This window comes from Rattus norvegicus, chromosome 16 (genome assembly GCF_021556685.1).
Source record: "Rattus norvegicus strain SHRSP/BbbUtx chromosome 16, alternate assembly SHRSP_T2T, whole genome shotgun sequence".
Lineage (NCBI taxonomy): Eukaryota > Metazoa > Chordata > Mammalia > Rodentia > Muridae > Rattus > Rattus norvegicus.
This window is the reverse complement of record NC_141549.1, coordinates 89,719,487-89,743,021: the sequence shown is the minus strand read 5'-3', so window position 1 is coordinate 89,743,021 and position 23,535 is coordinate 89,719,487. Positions and strand designations below refer to the sequence as shown.

The 23,535-nt window shown below is 37.8% G+C and overlaps 1 long non-coding RNA gene across 5 annotated transcripts in view; it reads right to left on the bottom strand.

The window, feature by feature from the left end:
- The window catches only part of LOC102546842 (uncharacterized), a 107,845-nt gene that overhangs the window by 29,179 nt on the left and 55,131 nt on the right, over nucleotides 1-23,535 (bottom strand). For all 5 annotated transcript variants that reach the window (XR_015640138.1, XR_015640137.1, XR_015640136.1 and 2 more), the window contains one exon: nucleotides 18,505-18,560. This is a non-coding gene — a long non-coding RNA (uncharacterized LOC102546842). The remainder of the gene's footprint in view (nucleotides 1-18,504; nucleotides 18,561-23,535) is intronic.

Below are 23,535 nucleotides of genomic sequence, written 5' to 3'. Positions count from 1 at the left end.
GGTTGCTGAGTGTGGCAATTGGGTCCTTATTCAAAGTATGTTCACTTAGTTATGCTGCCATAGTACAGTTAGGAGGATCGAGGGATAAATTCAAGGTATTGACTAATACAATGTCCTGATTGACTTCTCCCTAGAAGTCTAGTGGAAGTCAGCAGTCAACACAGTATGCACCGAGAGAAAAGTATACCAGGCTGGGATCAGAGCTTCAAGCCAACCTGCTACTATACTATTACCTCTAGTTTTGAATCGTCACCATGTCTTCTTAGTCTCCTTGCTACCATTCTTGTCAGTGGAAATATACTGAGTAAATGTTCACCTTTCTTACAAGTCTAATCCAGATAATGTACTTGACTTCCCAATATAAGTAGGTTGTTTTTCTTCAAGGAATTTCAAATAAATCATGAAGAGAGCTAGCAGTAAGTATATGCTGAAGAAATAGAAGGCTTGCACAGCATGGGATTTCTGTCCTTTATTATTTACTTATTTAATGATTCATTTGCTTTATTGCTCCAACAACTAAAATTGTCATATTTATGCTTAAATTTTTTGAGAATTCGGAAACTGAAACTGAAGATCACTTTAAGACAGGTTATATCACATAACTGACATATAACCTTTTAAAAGCCATAATATCGAATGACCCTTTTTTAAGTTGTTTGTACCTTATTGACTATTTTGTATGTATGCACACATATACATGCATAAAATGGGTAGAAAACTATATACTCTATCGAAACTATTTCATGTACATTTAATACTAGTTATTTGAGTTTTGACTAAGTGTGATTCACTATTAAAAGTGTATATAGATCGAATTAAACCCAAGTATCCTTAGACTCCAAGAAGCTTCACTGTTACATAGAATGGAATAGAAGGCAATGGAATCATAGCCTTGACTACTGTCAACTGCTATGCAGAGATCATCTAGTATACCAGGGAGTCTCTGTGTAGCTCTGGCTGTCCTGGTACTTGATTTATAGACCAAGCCAGCTTTAAAATCAGAAATCTGCCTACTTTTGCCTCCCATGATCTGGGATTAAAAGTTTGTGCCACTGTGCCTGACTTAGTTTAAACACTTTATACCCAGAAATTCTAAGCATTCCTGAGAAAGAAGCATTCCTGGTTAGAAGTATGGTACCACATAGTATGTTTCACACAATTGTGTTAGAGCCAATTATCTGTAGCAGATCTGATTGAGTCGATGAATAGAGCAATAATATAATCATAGGTTTACTTCTAGGAAACACACTGAATGCCATTTTTAGGGAACATGCCTAGGGCTCCTTTCTTCTGCAAGATAGGTTATTCTTTCTAAATAGAATCTTATTAGGTAAAGAGACAGCACTCAACAGTTTATATGATGGAACACTGCTTTATCACATTTCTCACTACTTAAGCTCTTACCCATCACTATCAAGGAGTAACCTCAAGTTGGTCATATGCCACAGGAGTAAATGATGACTTCCTTGCCTGCTATGACTTAAAATGACCATAGAACACAAAACTAAATTCTCAGGAATGTAACTAGTGTTGCAGAGAGATAAGCACTTGGAAGTGGAACTGCACTGCCTGTCTGCATCTCCTACAGCCTGGCTGTGTGGGTTGTAACTTCCTGCCTCTGTCTCTTTCCCTAGCTCTGATACACAGGCAAGCTACTGAACATGAAGATGAGGTATGTGGCTTCCTTGGTACTCATCCTTATCTTCGGCTGTTTTTGATTCCTGAAAGCCTACCTTTGAAGTTCAACCTAGACTCTTCTCCCCTCTTTTTTGAGCATCTACCCTCTGTCAGCACACTTTCTGTCTTACTGTCATACTAACTATAATTTCAGCCCTTTGATCCTTTCAGTCAAGAGCCTATTCTCTCAGTTCCTAGGAATTTCCCTCCTTCTGTGAGCACAGGTCCCTTCACCCAGACAAGCCTCCCTTACTCACTTTCCAGATCCACTCATGATCAAGAATGGAGCATCCTTCTCTATATTCGAAATATTCGTAGTCCGCCTACTTGTGAATTCCAAACTCAGCCTACTTGTGAATTTGTATTCACAGCAACCAGTCACCCATAATCCCATTCTTCTATCGCTCTTCCATTCCTTTGACATAACATAACTATTATATGTATACATGCTCAGTATTAACTTCTCTGCAGATTCTTAGAAAGACTACATCCTAGTGGATAATATTAGCCTATTTCTCTCTTTACCATTGTAAAGGATAGAATTGTGTACCAAGTGACAAAATTACTCTGACTAAGGGAAAGCATATCTACACTGGCAGGTCTCAATTTAAGTTCAGGATCACAGATTTCTAGGGCCATTGATGCATCCTGGTAAGCATTGTCAAGGTACATTTTCTTAGGATTTCATTCTCCTGCCCTTTTACATTTCTTATCCCCAACTCACCCCCTCCCCAAACTTCCAATGCTTATTTCCTCCTCCACCATCATTCTGCACTTGCTTCCTAACTTTTGTTTCTCTAAGAACACAGATACCTTTCTCAGGACTCCCACAGACACTGCAGCTAATGGAGTATGTCCTCCTCCCTTGAACAGCCTAGTTGTACGTATCTCTGTGTTCAGCACCCACAGTGAGTGATTCTGTCTTGTTGAGCCACGGAGACAATCGTTAGCTCCCTAGTGCATGCACACATTTTTCTTCATAGATAAATCATGTACATCAGAGCACAAATATGCTCTTCTTTTATCTTAAGCCAATAATCATTTCCCCAACTTGCCTGTGAAACTCCTCCCTTTACTCTGAACAGAACAGTGCCTCAAAGGAGTTGCATGTCCTATGTCTTCGCTGTCTTTACTCTTCCTTTCACTTCTATCCATTCTGATAAAAACCTATTACTATAAACACACTCAAAAAACAAAGGTGTTGCATGTATGGGGGATATGTTCTTCTAGCTGGACTGCCTTATCTCGACTCAGTGGGAGAAGACACACCTAGACTCACAGAAACTTGAAGTGCCAGGGTTTGAGGATACCGAGGGGGTCCCCACCTACTTAGAAGAGAAGGGGAGATCGAAGAATGATTGTGGGAGGAGGTGACTGGGAGGGGGCAGTGAGTGGGATGGAAAGTGAATAACTAAAATGTAAATTTAAAAATGCATTTCTTGAACTAATATCAATGTTCACAGCTCATTGTTTTATGCTGCTAACCCACTGGGAATTGAGTGGTGTCTTTAAGGAGGATGAATGGTTAGGAAGTAACAGAATTATTGAGAAATTATACCCTCTTTCTTCCTTCAAATTATCCCACACTTATTGCCTCAAACACCCACATTCCATGCTCTGCTTTTAATACTTTACAGGCAAGACCTTCTCCACTTTTCTTGTCTTTTTTCTGTACTCTATACAACTAAGAAAGCACAGGCTCAGCATTTGGACCTCATCTTGTTTCTATATGGATTCATATTCATGTTAACCCCATTATTTCACATGACCTTTAAGGACATTAATATTTCCTTAATTTTAACAACTTCATACACATACAACACAATGTGATGTGGTCAAATGAAAACTCATTGCCTCCTCTTAGCCCAGTCATTCCCGATCTTCCGGATGCTCTGACCCTTTAATATAACTCCTCAACTTGTAGGTACCTCTAAACATAAAACTATTTTTGTTAAGCACCTAGAATTTTTCAATTATAAGAATATATTCTCTGGGTTCTGTTGTGGCCCAGATGATGGTAACTTTTTTTTCTATTATGAGTTCTGTTTTTTTTCCCCTCTCCCAGAAATTGGTTTTGATGTACCCAAGACTTAAGTTTCTCAATAAAGGAAATAAAATCTCCAAAAAAAACACAAAAAAACAAACTATTTTTGTTGTTCCATAACTGTAATTTTGCTACCATTAGGAATTACAAAGTAAATATCTGTTTCTGGTGGTCTTGGAAGACTTTTATGAAAGGATCATTTGACCTCTAAATGGGTTGCAACCTACAGGTTATCTTAACCACTCCCATTCATATTAATCCTCTTATTTTTCATAATGCTCTTACTCCTACTTTCATGTCTTCATGTGTGGAGGGGTTAGGTGGCTGGAGGGCATAGTCATAGCTGTTGAATGCTCAGGATTGGTGCACTCTTATCATATAGGCAAGGTAGCGCATCTTAACACTCTACCCAATTCTCTGGCCCTTAAGTATTACTATCCCTTGCTGCAATGTTCCCTGTGCCTTGGAGGGGGTGATATATGATGACAGTTATATTGATGGTGATAAAATTTATGTTTTAACTTCCATTGTTCCATTGTATTCCAGATTCACATATCAGCATCACCATTTTCCACTTACACAATGACTCATTCTTATGGCAAATTCATCTGTCAGTGGACTACTCAAATTCTGAGACTCCATCTCTGCTTTCCTTAGCATCATAGCCTCTTTGTGTGTGTTGTGCATCACAGAGGAAACAGTTTTGTTTAGAACAAAGTTATGGCCCCATAGCTATATATAAGCTTCCCCTGAATAGAAATTGTTCCACTCTGGCCTGGGCAGGGCAGCTTGCATGTGAGGTATGTTGAGCAGAATGATGAGCTCGGTTCCCCCCATATATAAGCAAAGGAAAATCTACTTATGATTCTAGTGTTCATAGGAAAATTAATGTTGGTTCTGTTATTTCTCAAAATCCATTTGAAACAAAGTGCCCTCTCATTTTTTACTATTGCTGTCTTCCAAGTAAGAATTAAAAAAACCTCTGTCCTACAGATGAGCCTTCTATGCTCTGCTTATCTGTGTTTAGTGTTAACATTGGGGAGCAAGGGAATAGTAGCTTGTGATTCCTAGGACACCTACTCCAGAATTCCTCCACTATCTCCACCATCCTAAGTTTTTTGGTTTGTCTTATTTGAATTGTTCCTACATAAGTTGACATCCATCACACTGATCTTTCCCATGCTTTCCTCTGGTCAGGGAGCTGGCCATAAAGGTACCCTCAGTAGACTAGAACAAGTACACAGGCTACAGAGAATAACCATTCTGATGATTTCTGTAGAAAAATATGCATGCCTTTGGCTCTGGTTCATAGTCTCACCCTTAACTGATTTCTCTTAATAAATAAAGTATTCAGTTTGGCTGGAGGTCATGTCCTTTAATAAAACCACCAACATACATTTTTGTGGATCACAGAATGTGTACACACACACACACACACACACACACACACGCGCGCGCGCGCGCGCGCGCGCACGCGTACACATGTACACACGTGCACATGTGTTTACTATTTTCCTGAAGAATGAGACATTTGACTTGCTACCATATCTATGGTCTCTGGTGAGCATGTCATGACCCATACCCTTACAAGAGCAAGATGGTACTCAGAAAAAAGATCTCATGTCCAGGTAGAGAGCAAGAATGGTGCCAGATTAGCTCTATGAAAACTATCGAGAAGACTACCAAAGATTCATACAACATCTCTTAAGGTCCTACCATTTAAAAGGTCATCACTTTGGATGCCAATGTTAGCACATGAATCTTCGGTGGTTATACAGTGCCTACAACATATCAGAAGCAAATATTTCCATAGTGGAGAACATAGCTCTGCTGAATAGGGGGCAATAAGTTTCATCTATATTCCTGACTCATAGAAATGGAGGGGTTAAATGAATATGTTTTAAATCACTAAGACACAGCAATTTGTTATCCAGAGAGTAGAAAACTAGCATGGCATTTAATGAGGCAATGATTGCAAAATTGCTTTCTAAAACTAAAAGTGACAGTGTACCAAGGGTTATTCAAAATTCATAGTACGAAGAACAAAGACAAACTTAATCCCCAGACATCCATTGTACTCTGCAGAAGGTCATAAAGGGCTCTGCTCTTCTCATTGGGGCCTTGTGAGAAGAAAAACAAAGGGACCCCAGGGTAGAAAATAAGTTTTACTGATTTTAGAAAACTAGCAAGATAAAATGACAGGGGATAATTATAATCTTGCTAGATTTTTAGTTAATATATATTTATATTTGTGATATTAAGAAAAAAATTAAGTGTCTTTCCCTAGCTAAATAAATGAATAGTACCCTTTACTCTTAAAATGTTTCATATTTGTAAGTGTGTGTGTGTGTGTGTGTGTGTGTGTGTGTGTGTGTGTGTGTGTACATAAATGCTGGTGCATACAAATCCAAAGACATTGGATCCCTGAGAGCTAGAATTGATTTTTTTTATGGAACCCCTGACATGAGGGCTAGGAATCACCCATGGGTTTTTGAGAGAGCAATATTCACACTTAACCACTGAACTATCTCTCTGGCTCCAATAATTCACTCTAGTGGCAAACTATTTTGTCCACTTGTCACTGTGATGAACTACTTTTCTATTTATTTATTAGCATAGTATTTTACATCAAGTTGTAGATAAGTTTTACTTGGTTTTTAGCAATCTCATTATTCCTGTATCCTTTGCTTGCTTACGAATATTGATAAATAGAGAAAGGCAAGATTTACTCTTCCTGAACAACAAAGTTAGAACTCGTTATTTTAATTCTCACTCCCATTCTTGGTCTTATACAGATCCTATGGAGAGGGGTTTCTGATCATCATTTCTAGTTCTGTCCTCTAAAAGCAGACCCAACACATATGCCGATTCAATGGGTCACATGGACACATAGAGGACCCAGCAGTTATCACACAGAAATTAGAAATCTAGGGAATGGCTGTGCTCAAATCCCGTAGCCATACTTAATACAGGTAAAGGGATTATTCATAGCATATTATGTATACATACTTCATGAGATCCAGCACAAATTGAACACAGCAAGAGTAGGGTGGAGATGCAATCCTTTTTTAAAGCATTTTTCAATATGAGCAGCAGGTATTATCTTTGAGGTCTTTGAGTTGCATTCATGGACTGTTAGAGGAAATCTGAACCCAGCCGCACAAGGTACCAGGACTTACTGGGGCTTTATTTTCTTACCCAAAAGCAATGTGTGCAAAACTATGTCAAAACAGGGCAATTTTATGGTAATCATTGGTCAAAATTTCAAAAAGAAATACTTGGAACATTTCAAAGCATCTTAGCACCTTTTTATTTGTGCTGTTGTGCTTCTGTTTTCCTATTTCCTACTTGAATGGAGCAAATAAATCAGCTTTTGTTCCTCTCCATCTCCTCATTCCTGATATAGAGACACTATGGTTGGGTAAATATATCTTCAGTATTTGTCAAAGTTATAAGGAAAAATTATCTACATAATATGATTTAAAGACAATTAATAATCTTCCTTTGGGATGAGTCTTGCTTTACTAGAAGCAGGCAGAACCATGCAAGGGAACTTGATCTGCTATGCCACTAACATGGACATTAGGCCTTATCGGCACACTATATCTGAGTCTTTCCAGTTTCCAATTTATTAATAGAATCCATTTAACCTTTCTTACAAAAGTGGGACTAAGTCGGCTGTGCTCTCATGAAGAGTACCAATGATTACCTCCAAGTAAGGATTTCTGAACTCTGGGTTACCATGGTAATAGCTGAATCTCCAAGCCTCTTCTCTCTCCCAAGTCATTCCAGCAAATGTTTCTGTTTTAAAATGTTATCACAGCAGATCTGCTTGGGCTTTAAAATGTGTGTAGTAGTAATTCAGAGAAGTGGAGCCTCCTTTATCAACCCCCAGTACAGCAATCCGAGAGGTACATTTATATTTATGGATCTAATAAGTATATAGGCAATGATTTTCCAAGCTCATTTATTCTGAAGGCAAAGTGGGTCAATATACATTTGAAACACGGTGAAGATATATGACATTTCCCATTTATTACTTCCTATGTCTGGTCTTCTTTGCATTTTATGATACCTAATTAGAAACACAAAAGAAAATTAAGGGAAATGACTCTGCTCCCATTTTCTACTGCATATAACCTCCTCAACAAATTTAAACTCTCACAGGGATGAGAATCATTTCATCACCCTAAGGATGTAATAGCTATTTTCCCAAGAGATGTTGAGAGTCATTTTATAGAACATCTTAATGTAGAAAACATTTTTAATGTATTAAAAATACAGCACGGGAAGGATTTCTACCACATGTATATTCCATGTACATAAATCATTTAATTTCCGGCTGTTAATTAAGTCTGTTTAAAAGCTTTTCTCTCCCACTTCATGCATCTTTTGGAATGGAGAGAAAAATAATCCCATTGGCCAAAATTTCATAATATGCAGGTAATAGAAGAGATGAACTTTTATTCTTTTTTTTTTATTCTTGCCCTACATTTATTTTCTTTTTCTTTTTTTATTAACTTGAGTATTTCTTATATACATTTCAAGTGTTATTCCCTTTCCCGGTTTCCGGGCAAACATCCCCCTCCCCCCTCCCCTTCCTTATGGGTGTCCCCCTCCCAACCCTCCCCCCATTGCCGCCCTCCTCCCATAGTCTAGTTCACTGGGGGTTCAGTCTTAGCAGGACCCAGGGCTTCCCCTTCCACTGGTGCTCTTACTAGGATATTCATTGCTACCTATGGGGTCAGAGTCCAGGGTCAGTCCATGTATAGTATTTAGGTAGTGGCTTAGTCCCTGGAAGCTCTGGTTGCTTGACATTGTTGTACTTTTGGGGTCTCGAGCCCCTTCAAGCTCTTCCAGTTCTTTCTCTGATTCCTTCAACGGGGGACCTATTCTCAGTTCAGTGGTTTGCTGCTGGCATTCGCCTCTGTATTTGCTGTATTCTGGCTGTGTCTCTCAGGAGAGATCTACATCCGGCTCCTGTCGGTCTGCACTTCTTTGCTTCATCCATCTTGTCTAATTGGGTGGCTGTATATGTATGGGCCACATGTGGGGCAGGCTCTGAATGGGTGTTCCTTCAGTCTCTGTTTTTATCTTTGCCTCTCCCTTCCCAGCCAAGGGTATTCTTTTTCCTCATTTAACGAAGGAGTGAAGCATTCACATTTTGATCATCCGTCTTGAGTTTCGTTTGAGATGAACTTTTATTCTTGATGGCTAGAGATCTCAAATTAATTGGTGATGAGACGGGGTCTTTTTCAGTCTGACAGAAAAAGCCAATTATAATTTTGTAGCTTGAAACAATTCTCTGAAATATAGAGATTTCAAATTTATGCAACGCAACCTGATTATTTCTCAAAAGTAAATTTAATTTGAAAAGCACATCTTCCCTTTAGGAGCACACTAGTGGATTAAACCCCTCTTAAAGCATGGGTCAATGAAATGAGGGAAATTAATGGTTAAATTTAACTTATTTTTTAAAATAAGTTCCCACCTTAGGAACTCAATGAATCTATGTTCTTTAGAAAATTAGGACATTTAACTCCGTGAAATTTTGTTAATCTCTTGTTTCCTTTCCAAGAAAAAAAAGTATTTTGAGCCATAATGTGTAAAATAGAAAGTTGCTGTGTAAACACATGAAAAACAGATGTACACAGAGCATTTGTATTCGTACCAAAAGGAAGATAATCTGTTTTAGTAATGGTAGCTCATAAGGAAAATAAATGGCTTTTCTCATCTAAGTGGTACCCACTGATGCTGTGATTGGAAATGCCCTGACAAGGACATTGTGGATGTATCCTGGAGACTGCCTGCTTCAAACTTCAAATCATTGGAGGTAAGAGAAATGCCCATGGTAGACAGATGTGACTATCAACACTAGCATACAACCAACCATGTTCTCAGTAAAAGAGTTCATGTGAGCTACATGGTGGACAGTAAATGCTGTTTGTCTACTGGACAAGGTCTAGAATCACCTAAGAGATAAATATTCAGGCATATGTTGAGATGAGTTCCTAAATCTAATTGTGATGAGAAGGCTTACCTTATACTTGGTTAGTACCATCTCATGGGCTGTCACTCTCTCCTTGCACTTGACAACCAGTACACTGTGACCAGCTGACTTAATCTCCTTCTCCATATAATTCCCAACATGATGGACTGTACCCCTTTGAACTGTGATGAATAACAAATCCTTCCTCCCTTGAGTTGCCTTTGTCAGGTACCTTGTCATAGCAATAGGAAAAATAACTAGTTCACCAGTCATATCTCATCTAAGTGGTACCCACTGATGCTATCCTATGTATCATAAAGGTAGGCCATGGCAGGGAGCTACTTACAGGGTTTTTTCTGTGTGTGTCTCTCTACTCTCCCACCTCCCTTCTGTCTACTTTTTCACATTGTCTGGATTGCTTTAATGCATATTATTTTAGGTTTAAAATGAAAGTCTAGACAAGCATCTAGCTGATGTCCTTTGTTTCATCTCAAGCGGCTGTATCTAAATTCCTGTTCTTCTTGTGAAGTATCTTTCTAAGTGGTTTAAATATTATCACATATGTAACCCTTGTGACTTTGTGATGAGCAAGGAAAGTAAAACAATACTAGGAGTTAAATAATCAGCCCAAGGGTATGTCTAAGTCACTCAGGTGGGCTCTATATACAGTTTTCCAGGAATGTGACAGTCATTTCTACCAACTCATCATTTTGCCCTCCAGCTCTTAGCTTAACTGTGGTTCTGACTTTAATCAGCACCAAATTTAAATTTCTGTAAGCCATTTGAAATACAGAAATTGGATTTTAAGAAATTAGGTAGGCATTCAATAAATTTATTTAGTTATGCATTAAACAAGCATTAAAATTGTTTGTCAGACATTATGCACAGCTGGAGCCTGGATTCATCTGCAAGGAAATCTCAATGTCTCTGCTAAGCTTACAGTCTAATGCAGAGAACATCGGGAAGTGCTGAAAGGTGGGGAAATTGTCACAGGAGACACTGTCACAGAAATGTGAGGTTACAAGCAGCAGGTCTCTGTGAAAGCTATCACTGGTGAATAAAGAGGTAGCTTTCAGCAAGGAATGGTGTAAATGCTGATATATGGAGGGCAGGTTGACTCACAGTCAAAGTCATAAAGGGAAGAACCCCAAGAATTTAAGGAACACAGAAAGAGCTAGATCTACAATGAGGTAGGACTATGTGATGCTGGGCTCACATTTAAGCTGAGAATGGTGACATTATTGACAGAGAAGTAGGGTGCCATTCAGTGCTAGAGGACTTAGTTTGGGTTGTGCTCCATTTACAGTTTTGAAGTTGATCACTGACTCTATCTTTTACTGAGAATTCTGAGCATTAAAAGAGAAACAACTGCAGTTACCTGAAATTAAAGTGGTAGTAAGTCATCTTTGGAAAACGCATTAATTTATGATATGCAGAGAATTTTGAGTCAATGGGGCTGAATGAACAGTAGGGGGACAGACAGCAAGTTGGAAAGGGTCAGAAGAGTCAAGTGCAATCCTTTGTTCATGGTATAGACTGGCTGCTAGCAAACCTCCACCTCTATCTCTCAACACGGAACACAGCCTCATCGTTGATGTGTTGCACTGAACTATTTCATAAGCTTCTGTACTTAATAGGATAAACATAACATTTCTTCTCCTTGTCAGAATCACTTCAAGGGACATTCATACACTGTTAAAACAGCATATACATTTTTCACATTCTCATATTTTACAGTTCACATTGTAGGTACAAGATCTGAGCCTCGTGTATGATTACAATAACTGCATGCACGCTTGACCCAGAAAGCTACCCTACAAAGAACAAGGCGATTTATAGTTTCCTGGTTACACGCATATGAATGACGATAAGATTCTTCAATATTATTGAATAACATTTGGCCAGACAAGTGTCACTAGTCATCTATAACAATGTTCTGTCTATTCTATCTGAATAATAGGTAATTCGGTAAATACATCAGCCCAGGGATCACACAGACAAAGTATGCAAGATTATCTTTTGGATGTCAATGTGGTAAAAGGATATTGTGGCAATCATGAGAGTGAATTGAAAGGCTTCTGGGTTCAAGAGACTAAGTGCTTACTGAATGCACACTACTGTGTTATAAAGGAAGTGACATTTCTGTTTCCATTATATAGACAAAGACACTAAAGACAGAAATTAAGTATCCTGACCAAAATGTAAAAGTTATTTAAGTGATGGAGATAAATTTAGAGTTGTCTGCCTGCCTTAACAGGATATCTTCTACCCAAATATAAAGCCCATTTCTGGGGAGCTAATAATCAGATTATATAGTTTTATACACATATTTTAAAATAGTATGTATACACTGTCATTTTCCTAGGGGAGGAGACATAATACAGAACATCATCCATGTTGAACAGCCTCCCCTCCTTGTAATACATTTATGATTAGTTATGTAGCTTCCTTATTGTACATTAGAGTAGCAGGGCAGAAAAAATAGACCACAAAGAAAATAAGACTATCAGAAAGAAGATAAAGAAATTTACACAAAGCAGCTTTTAATAAATATATAGTTTTCAGGTTAAAAAAATCAATTATCTATGGACAAGAACAAAAATAAGGTAAGAGAAAAATAAACCCACTAAAAGAATCAGAGAGTAAGTACATGATTTCGAAGCAGAGTCTTCTCTTGAATGGTGATATGCCCTACAATCTGTGCTGAATCAGTTCCAGCAATGGTGATAACTGAATTTATGCTATGCTGCGATTCAGAAGGGTCTACAGAGGGAACACAAACACGAACCAATACATGGTTGCCTAGAGCTAAGAGCTCAGGCTGTAGACAACTAGATCTTTGAAGATTTAATAGGTTCCTCATTTGCTGTCAGTTGGTTCTTTCAGATTGCCAAGCACTGGCTCTGTTCTGCCTTATACATAGGGTACTTAGCTGTGGGTTTCACATTAAAGAAATCTAGTTGGATTTAAGCTAATGGACAATAAAGCATTAGGGTTAGAGGTGCTGATATCTGCACAGTTAAACCATGGTCTGCAATGAATTAGCATTGAAAATAGATGTTTTTATAGTGACACAAGTTGTATGGCCACTATGATGTTCTTAAAAAGGAAATGTTTAAATTGTTAACACTTGCCCAGCACGTTGGAATGTGAAAAACAGCAAGAGCAGAAAAAAAGAAATGAAGACATAGCTCAGTGGTCAATTTAGAGGATGTTTTTAATACTAAAGGTAAAGTTCTTACTGAATTAGGAGAAAGAGGACTGGTGCTATTCTTTTTCCTACAGGAGCATAAAACCATTTGTAAAAAAAAAAATCATGAATGAGGCAGAAGGATTGGCATTAGAGCAGACCCTATGATCTTTGAAATGCATGCCTCACCAAAGAGTGTGCACTATTGTTCTGTCTAGACACGGTGACATGATGTAATAAATAAAGACTGACAGCATCGATACATTTCATAAATATATAGCTGAAATGTTCATCATTTCTAACCATTAATATTTTCTCAATTACCTTAGGTAAAGCAATGTGTCCATCTTAGAAAATAAAATCTACTGAAAATACTATTTTCTTCTAGACAAAGAAAGAATGCCGTTTATTTCTCATTACTCTGAACATATTCGTCTTCTTAAGTAAACCCTGGAAGTCTGAACCAGGAGCCATAGATAATTCATTAGATTCAGTCCACAAGGCTATTTTCTTAGAGACTTCTCCTACATATAAAATCCCTCAAGTTTTTAGAAGACCGCTCAAGGGTTTTTTTTTCTTTTTCTTTTTCTTCTTCCTTGAAAAATAAAATAAACTGTGATGATAACTTGTAAAGCTATCAGTCACCAAGGAGCTGAAAGTACTTCTTTGTAAACAATTTCTTTGGGGGATACATATATATTTTTGTTAATGAAACCAGAACCAGCAGATGAGAGTTGGTCCACAGTTGTACCTACAGGACCGTGTTTTTTTCAGACTCACATTTCCCAGGGCCGTGATGCAGTCAAGGAAACTAAAAATATAACATTGGAGAACAATTATTCCCTGTCAGGAAATCTATAAATATTCTGGGAAAGTAATACGAGCTACACATCCTGTTCCATGGAAGAGGTGAGCAGAGTTCTATTACGTCCTGACTTGCAGTTCCGTGTGACGCAGACATACTTCAATATCTCCCTAAACTTAATTTTTGAAAACCTGTAAAAGTGCATAATTTCTTTGACTGTGAGAGCCACTAAACACATGTGAAAAATAGGTCTTTCCTCACCCCCTCCTGGTACCATGTTCTTTCTCTTTGGCTCTGTGAGTGCTTTTACCCTTTAGATGAAAGCTGTGCCTGCTCATACCTATGCAGTTTCTCCCCTAAAACCATGGTCCTATGAAAACAAACCAAGAAGAAAGGGCTAGAGAGGCCACTCTTCGGTGGAATGGGATAAATCCCCTGGGAAGGTCAGTATGTTAGCACTGGAATATGGCGGCAGTGTGAAGTTGACACACTTCTGCATGGTTGTGGATGCGGATGTGAGCCAGTTTTCCCACTTCTACCAAATGCCAACTGCTTGAATTCGGTAACCATCACTTCTACATTCTCCTATGTGATTACCAATTATAGGCCCTGCCACTTGATGTCACCAATATTTCTCTCTATAAGAATAACTTTATATTTTATAAGATTCATATCAAGTACTTAGGAGTATTGTGGATAAAAATAATTTAAGTTATTGTTTCAAATAATGTTTGTTCTTGTTATGTCATTTAAAAAGCACTTTTTGAATACCAAATGTAATTCCTTTATTTAAATGCTGTAGTTTTTAACTCTGATGAAATGTGCATAAATTATGAGAAGAAAATGTTTTATTGATTCTAAAACACAAAGCAAAGGACTCCAACTGTTGATTTCAAGCTGCTGAATTAAGACAAACCATAGCATGAGGACCCAAGCAGGTCTCTTGTCTGTTCTCATAATGAAATTTTTACAGAATGCAGCCATACTACACTTCCTAGTAGTTGCAGGATTCATACACCCCCCTTACACCTGCAGGAGACCACTTAGCACAACAATGCTCTCATTGTACCTACAGGATATTGCTCCTGGATTAGCATCGGACTTGCATGGTGAGAGTGACACAAAGGTTGGTCTACTAAGAAGCTTGGGGTAGCCCCCCCTAATTCTGAAAAAAAGAGACAGAAAACCTCTGAGCTTGTCTGAATATGTCTCTGTGAAGATGCATCTCCTCTACATTTCAAACAACGGACACCAACCACATGTGGCTCTTGGGCTTGGGAATGTGATTAGTGACGCTAGAAAACTGAATTTATATTTCACTTTGATTATTTAAATTCAAATGACCACATAGCTGGTGGTTATTATTTTAAGAGTGTGATATAAACTATGTTATGGCAAGTCTTACACCTAATTCTTCATTTGACTGTCAGACACCACTGCAGTACTGAGCAGCAGCACTGAATGCTGTCACTAAAAGAGGTTCGAAGAAGTGTAGAATCTTTCTTTGAGTTTTTACCAGTGAGGGCTGATGAATGGTACTTTTTTTCTGACTAAATTTCCTATGCTCAGAAACTAGAGCTGGCTTAGAAGAACAGCAATGGTAGCATACTGCACTGGAAACAAAGAACTCCCCATATCTTTTTCTCAACAGTTCTTTTTCAAGATAGAATTGATTATTGAATACTGATTCTGGCATTTAAAACTGCTACTCATTGCCATCAAGACACCAATTTCTCTTAAATTAAGATTTACATGATAATTTAGTGAAAAGGCAGCAGCTTCTGGAGGGATGTTATTGGGTCGAAGTTCAAATCCCTTCTTTTCTCTTCAGCTGGCCTGGCTAATTCCCTTCTCAATACTGGAAATCTTTTCTAGCAAGCCCATAGTTTCCTTGGACCTTGGTCCTTGTGTGTCTTTTCAATGTATTTCTATCCTCTAGTAAAACCCAAGTTGATCAAATAAAGGTAATTACATTATAAGACATGACAAATAATATAGTATTTTAGTTAGGTTTTCTTAACTGGGATAAGGCATCATGACCAAGTTCAATTTGGAGAGGAAAGGGCTTTTTTCACCTTAGAGCTTGTAGTTCATCATTCTGGAAAGTCAAGGCAGAAACTTCATTTTCATCTTCAAAGTAAACCCTGAATCTCATATTCATGGAAAATTATGTCTACTATCCCATGGAAGGTTCCACCTTTTCTCACCTGGGCAGTGAGGTCTTTGCCTTTCTGATTTTTGTCCTTCTCATTACACTTCACTATCTCCAAAGTGATGATTAACTTGGGTTTTACTGTAGTTTTGCTTTGCTTTTTCAAATCTTCATTTTTAGGTCGGTTTTATGTTCCGTGCAAAATTGTGTAGAGAGGATGGGGTTCCCACATGCTCACTTTCCCCACAAGCACAGCTTCCCTGTGCCAACACACCACACCTGAGTACATTTTCCACAATCACAATCATTGTTACTCTAAGTCCATGCTGGGGTCTGATATAGTTCATTCTATGAATTTTGGAAGAAGTCCTGTCATATAACCCCCATCACAGTGTGAAACAAAAGAAATTAACAGTGTGTGAGTTGGGCTGTGTCTCTTTTACTCAAATGCTTTCAGTAACCCAGCAGCTTCCTCAGAGCAGAACTGTTAGCTCTTGGATGCACTTGGGCCTTCTTTCCTAATGCTCCTTACTTCCTCTCGTGGTCTGTCCTTCTTTTACTAAGATGTCTTGTTGTTTTCCAGACAACATAAGCTCCTAATTTACTTCAGGCACATTGGAGATATTTAGACAGGTTTTTTAGCCTACAATGGTCCTCAACAAGGCACCTGATTAGTTTTTCCTTAAGATGCCATTGGAAGAACAAAGCCCAACTGGACAACATGACCCATTCCTCTTACTCCTTTCTCTGACTCCATCTGCCCACCTGAACTTACCGTCTCCATATCATTTATGTATATTTTATCTCCATTTTTGTCTCTTTATTACTGCTATTTTTATCTTTGCTTCACCCTCAAAAATGTATAAAATGATAAAAGTGACTACATACAACTGCTGGAATGATTAAACAAGTTAATAAGGCAAAATATTTCAAATTATGTCCATGGTAAAAATGTTTGCTGCATTCCAGCAGTCACTACCTTTGTCATTTGTCAATGAAGAAAATGATTCAATCTCTCTCTCTCTCTCTCTCTCTCTCTCTCTCTCTCTCTCTCTCTCTGCATATTTCTTTCCCTTTAAAACTCACGTGTGTGGACTACTTCCAACTAATGTCTGACTTCAGTCAACCTTTGTGCTTTTGTGTATAGTAATAGCCCTACCTGATCATATAGAGTTAGCAATTGACATATTAAAATACATTGAAATATTAACTAATCCAACAGGGAGTATTAAATGTGGTCTGAACTGGTCCCATAGTAGTAGGTAACAAGCATCTTAATAATTTCCATTTTTCACTGGGACACTAGAGTGTGATGGTACTCTAGTTTTTTCCTGACATAGAAAACCACCTGGTAGTCTGACCTACTGGGTTAATTTGTTAAGAGTGGAAACAAGAAATGACATTGGTTAAGGACCCTACTTTCTCAGACCACATATCCACTAAAATGGCATCTCAGAATGTTTATTTATTGACTAATTGCATTTATCTCTTCGGTTTTGTTTCCAAGTTGTTGAAGCTATATTCTCTATGTGTGTGTGGAATTCACTCCTCCTCTGACAACTCTGTATTGTTCACTTGCTTCTTTTGCTTACATTATCTAGCAATGCTCACTGAGGGATAATTTTTCTCAGTGACAATTTATTATAAAGAGGTGGCAGAAGGTTTTCATCTCAATAAAATAGTATATATAAATATAATATTTATCTATCCATATTATATATATATACATATATATACAAACACATTATACATATATATATTATGTAGACACTTATTTATTTGGAGAGGGGGATCAAGGCACATGCACGGAGGTAAGATGACAACCTGAGAAATTTGTTTTTCTTTTCACCATATGGGTTGCAACTCATTTTGTCAGGCTTGGCAACAAATGTCATTACTTACTGAGCCGTCTCCCCAACCCTGGTACTTAAGGCTCGGTTTCATTTAGAAGAAAAATGTATATTTTCAAAATCATAATTTTCATATTTTGCCCTATTCTTTTTTGTTTGTTTGTTTTTCAACTTGACTCCAGTTAGAGTTATCAGAAGATGGAAACAGTTGAGAAAATGTCTCTGTAAGAATACCCTGTGGGCAAGCCTGTGGTTCATTCCCTTAATTAGTAATTGATGTAGAGGGCCCAGCCCACTGTGGGTAGTTCTGACCTGGGGAAAGTAGTCCCAGATGATATAAGAAAGCCATGGGTTACAAGCGAGTAAGAGGCACTCCCCGTGTCCTCTGCTTCAGTTCCTGGCTCCATGTTGCTGCCTTGAGTCCCTTATGTGACTTCTCTGAATAATGATGTACTAGAAAATTTAAGCTAAAATAAGCCCATAATCTCCAAATTTTCTCTACTTATTGTGTTTTATCACAGTAACAGAGACTCTAAATAAGACATCCTTGTATCAAGAAACTGCCAATCCAGGTTTTTGGCTATTCCGATATCTCACTTTAATGGTATTTGCAAGACCACATTCTTTAATAGAGAATAACCTCCCACCAAAAGTGGCAAAGGCTATCACTTCACTTTAAGATAGTTCAATAATATGCACTACATTAGTACATTACAAAACTTAATGTTTCGACGATTTTCAGAAAGAGAAAATAGATAAAGCTCTTTACTGGAAGAACAAACCTAAGGCTCTCGTACCTCTTCCTGCATTGAGAAAACAGCTGCAAAATTCTGAGTCTCAAATGGAGGCAAATCTGCAAAAGGGAGAGACAATTTTTCAGTGTATTTTTCAGCTGAGTAAGGAGGCAAATTTTAAAAACCAATGATTTTTGAATCATGTGTTCTTGTACAGCAGTTGCTTCTTGGCACCAGCAAACGACGGAAGTTGAGACAGAAACTGAGAATAAAGATTAAAAATAGGAACTACAGACAGGATGCTTATAAACATCAGCCTTCACTGTCCTTACTAATGTGTAAGTTAGAGAAGATTGCCCAAGTCACATACATATTAAAGACATCTGCGAATACAACTACCTTATCTCTCTGCACCACGGAACTCTACTGGATGACCTTATTGATGTTCTTCTTCTCCACTAAGAATAGACAAGAACTCAGGATACAAACACTAAATATAACCACACCTAGTACATATAGTTGGAAAAGTCAATCTCTCGGGCAATCTTCAAATTTTCTTCAAAAATTATTGTTCTGTGTCTAGATTAAAAAATAAGTGCTTCAATCAAAGTCAGCATACAAACACTCTTCTCAGCTTGTATTATAATGATTTTCAATAAAATAAAATACTAATAAGATCAAATAAGTATATAGAAGGTGTACAAATAAATGCAACTTATCTAGAAAAAGCTTAGTGGTTCTCACAAGAAACGCACTAGTTATACTTTAGGGGACAAACTATAGTTATACTTTGGGGGACAAAAATGGGTGATGTTTTATTTGCCTTTTCTCTCCAACCAAACAGCATGGAGAACAAGGGTCATCTTCCCTAGTTTAATCTGGCCTATAGGATTTGACTTTCCCCAGAACGATGGTGAGTATGAAGCCTTTCACAAAGCTTTTGACAATGTTTTCTTGAACTACCTCTCATATCATCCTTTAGTCTATAATTCTTACCTAGTGGTCTATTACTCCTTACCCTATCATTTATTTAACCACTCTGTTGCTTAGCACATTTCTGAATTTTGCTATTGCCATGTTTTAATACAAACCTTATTCACATAGCCTTGCCACTTTTCTTATGTTTCAGCAAGATCAGTTTGTAAGGTAGATGTGAAGGGGGAGAGGTATGAACATTTTAGAGTTTTTACAAATTAGCTATATTGCTATATACTCTTTAATGTATGTCTGAAGATATGACAATAAAAGGGGCATCAGAATCCTAATTGCCCAGTGTACTTAAGTATGACAAATTTTATGATTTTTGTTTGTTTGTTTGTTTGTTTGTTTGTGTTTTTCAAGGCAGGGTTTTTCTGTATAGCCTTGGCTGTCCAAGAACTCATTCTGTAGATAAGGTTGGCCTCAAACTCCAGATGTTTACAGGACTGTCTCCCAAGTGCTGGGAAAGTCATATGCCATCACCTCCAAACACAAATCTTACGATTTTTAAAATTACTCTCAAAGTCATAAACACAATATTAAATAAACTTTACCTTTAAATTGATTTTATTAATGATTTTATATTAAGGAATATAATGATTTAATATAAAATGATTTATACTAAGGAATATCATTTCAAAGTGGACAATAGTGTAATTAATTATCCTTAATTCTAACATAAGACAGTAATGACGATGTCATTTGAAGCCAGGCATTCTTAGTAAACATAATGAAATACCTGTGAAAATGAAGCATTGTCACGGAATCAGACCAAAATATACACTTTTAGTTGTTCCTAGCTTTTGACATATTATTTTAAATGTTTTTAAAGTAAAATAATCTCCCCTATAAAGGAAATGCAATAAATTCTTTTAGGAAATTCAGAGATAAAAATATAATTATGAGAGATTGTGTTATTTCTCCAAATTGCTGGTGGAAATCTGAAGAGGAAATTAAGGCTTTTAAAGTCCATCAAAATGCTCACTGTTCAATGAACAAATCTTACTTAAAACCAAGCTTAAGTGAGGTCTGTGGGAGATTGCATTGAGATCACCTCCCAAGGGAATAGGAGCTTCAGTTCTGAGTATGGGAGTGTTTATGGTCATGTTTATGCAACAGAACAATCATCAATCTAATATTTTCTATATCAACAAAGTCACAGCTGTTCTAACATCCTTTTATCCCTTCACAATTTGGTTTAAAACAAGCTGTATTAGATCTTACCTTCTCTGTTTTTGTATTTTAACAAATAGCATTTTATTTTCAAACACTAGACGGCTTGTACAAAAAAAAAAAACATTTTTATGTGGCTCAGTGGGTTGAGCAGCTTGCTGACTAGACTGATGACCTGAGTTCTATTTCCCAAATCCACATGGTGGAAGGAGACAAGTGAGTTTCACAAGCTATGTTCTGATTCACAAACATTCTCAAAACTCTAGGCATATCCTTACTGTGTGATGCTTTCATTAACCTGACATATGTGGATGGAGGTCTGGATCTTCAAAGCACTCAAAAATGTCACAGTCACCATTCCATACAGAACAAGGCTAATGATGGAATGAATGACCGTGCTCCGTATAGGTATGATCACATCAAGACAGCAATGATAAAAACATGACTTGCAATGCTTGAAGGTTGAATTATCAGTAAGAGCACTATAAACAATGAAGACAACTGATGGTTAGAACTTTGAATACATGGGAAACTAATGGACACCACACCAAATCCAGTACAAACTCATCAGTACACAGATAAACAGTGCTGATTACAGGACCACATACAAAATATAGAATATTTATGCTCTTGATTAAATTAAGATCATAACAAATTCTCTACAAAATACAGATAGCATTTTCTTATTAACAAATCAAGGGCAGAGTTAGGTCAATATCCATTTCTTAAGAGAGAGAATTCCAAGGATACTTATGACATTCCTAATTCGTCTAGTTTTTCCAAAGTCAGACTTTACCCAAATATTACAGCCATCTGTGTGATAGTCCTTTAAGTGAGGCCAGCCGATTGATTAATGTGATTCTGTAATGGACTCAGCAGGTTCTCTCTCTCTCTCTCTCTCTCTCTCTCTCTCTCTCTCTCTCTCTCTCTCTTTCTGTGTGTATGCGCGTGTGCGTGTGCGTGTGCGTGCGTGTGTGTGTGTGTGTGTGTGTGTGTGTGTGTGTGTGTGAAAACAATAATTAAAGAAGGGGTCATGAATTGAAAAGGGAGTAGAGGGGTGAAGAAGGATTGGTCAGAAGAGAGGGAGAGGTAGACATACTGAAAATGCAGTTCTCATGCAGGAAATCCCCCCAAAAAATCATAAAAAATGTAGCAGATATTGCACCAGTCACGGCTGTGTGTATCTCTACCAAATCCCATGAAAAATCTGCAAACAAGCTTCCATCCTGTTTCCTGTATTTTAGCTTTTCATGCTTGTTCTTGTCCTCTAAATATGACTATCTCAGTTTCTTTGCTATTATAAGATCCATGTTTTATTTTAATATTATTACATCCTTTCATCTTATACATTTGAATCCTTCTCTTGCTGGATGGTTTCTGTTTGATGAGACGCTGCAGGGTACAGTAGGGCTACTTAGAACTTTCAAAACAAATGTCCTGACCTGCTTGATTTTCCCATGAATAGGGTCAGGAAGATGTTGGCCTTTGAATCAGCTTCATGGGCAGTATTATTAATGGCTGTACTGCAAACAACAATGTCTTTACCCTGGAGGTGAGCCTTGTACACCTTCTCTGTTGTGATTGCATATAATAGGGTCAGCAACTTTCAAGATGATGTCTTACTAAGAAGCATTGGGCTAAACGAAGACATGAGAGACAGCACAAGGCACACTCAGCTCTTAGGTCAGACTCTGACATGATTTTTACTGCAACCAGGAGCTTAATTGGACAATAAGATTGTGGTTAATGAGAAGGTTTATGCAACTATAGAACATGCTTTAAAAAAAAAGACAACACCACAGTAGGTATCTTTCCAGCCAAGGAGTAGAAGGCAGGTATCAGCATTTAAGTAGAAAAGGAGGCTTAAGGTGATTCACTGAAGTTGGTTAGACATGTGCATCCTGAAAGGATATGTGACTAGTGGTGACTAGCACTGAAGGCTGGCCTTGCAGGTAGCTGGAAAATAGAATGGACAGAGTGGATGCTTGAAGGCAAGAATATACAAAATGGAACAAGTGACTATAAAATCCTAGAGGTCACGTTCAATAGTGCTGATAAAAAGCTTTCATACAGTTCATCCTGTGTTTAAAAACAAGAGCAGAAGTAAAAATAGATTAGACATTAGACTGGTCGTCAAATGCATGGGGAAGGTCTGTATTCAAAGGTAAATTTTAAAACATAGATACATAAAAGACACTAGATTTCTTCCAGGGAGATTTGTAGCTACAAAAGAGTTCAGGGCTCCTCTGATGTGAGAAAGAACAGTCACCTGCCAGCCATGCTTGGGACATGGCTGAGGCATCCGACTTTTGTAGAATTTCTGCTTACTCTAAGACCTTACCTAGTTTTCTAGTTTCAATGAGAACTAAGCCCATGTGCTCACATATTTGATCACTTGATCCCCAGTTGTAGGCATTATTTGGGAAGGTTATAGAAACTTTAGAGGGTACAGCATTGCCAGAGGAAGTATGCTGAGAGAGGCTTGGAGCATTTATAGCTTCATCAACACCCCTTCTCTCTTCTCCACATGGCCTGTAGATGAAAATGTGATCAGGTTGCTTCCTCCTCCATCTGCAACATTGTAGGATGATGTCATTATGCAGGTGAAGGCAGGTACAAGATAGAACAAGGCCTGTCATTGGACGAAAAGGAAGGATGGGTGGGAGAAAAGTTTTAGAGAGGAGGAGGAGACTGGATCGAGAAGGAGAAACAGCCCAGAGAACATGAAGGCAGATGTTAAGATTCCTCTCTGCACATTTACAGGTTGTTATGAATATTCTTAAGGGATGGATGTATACAGTGCTTTATATGTCTAGGTGGGCAATTATATATTATCAATTGGATCAGAGGTTATTGTGTTGTGTGTTCTTTCATGTGGCGATTTAGTTGAATTTAAGAGAGTCTGTGGTGGCTGGACACACTGGGCAGCCACAGAATTGGGAT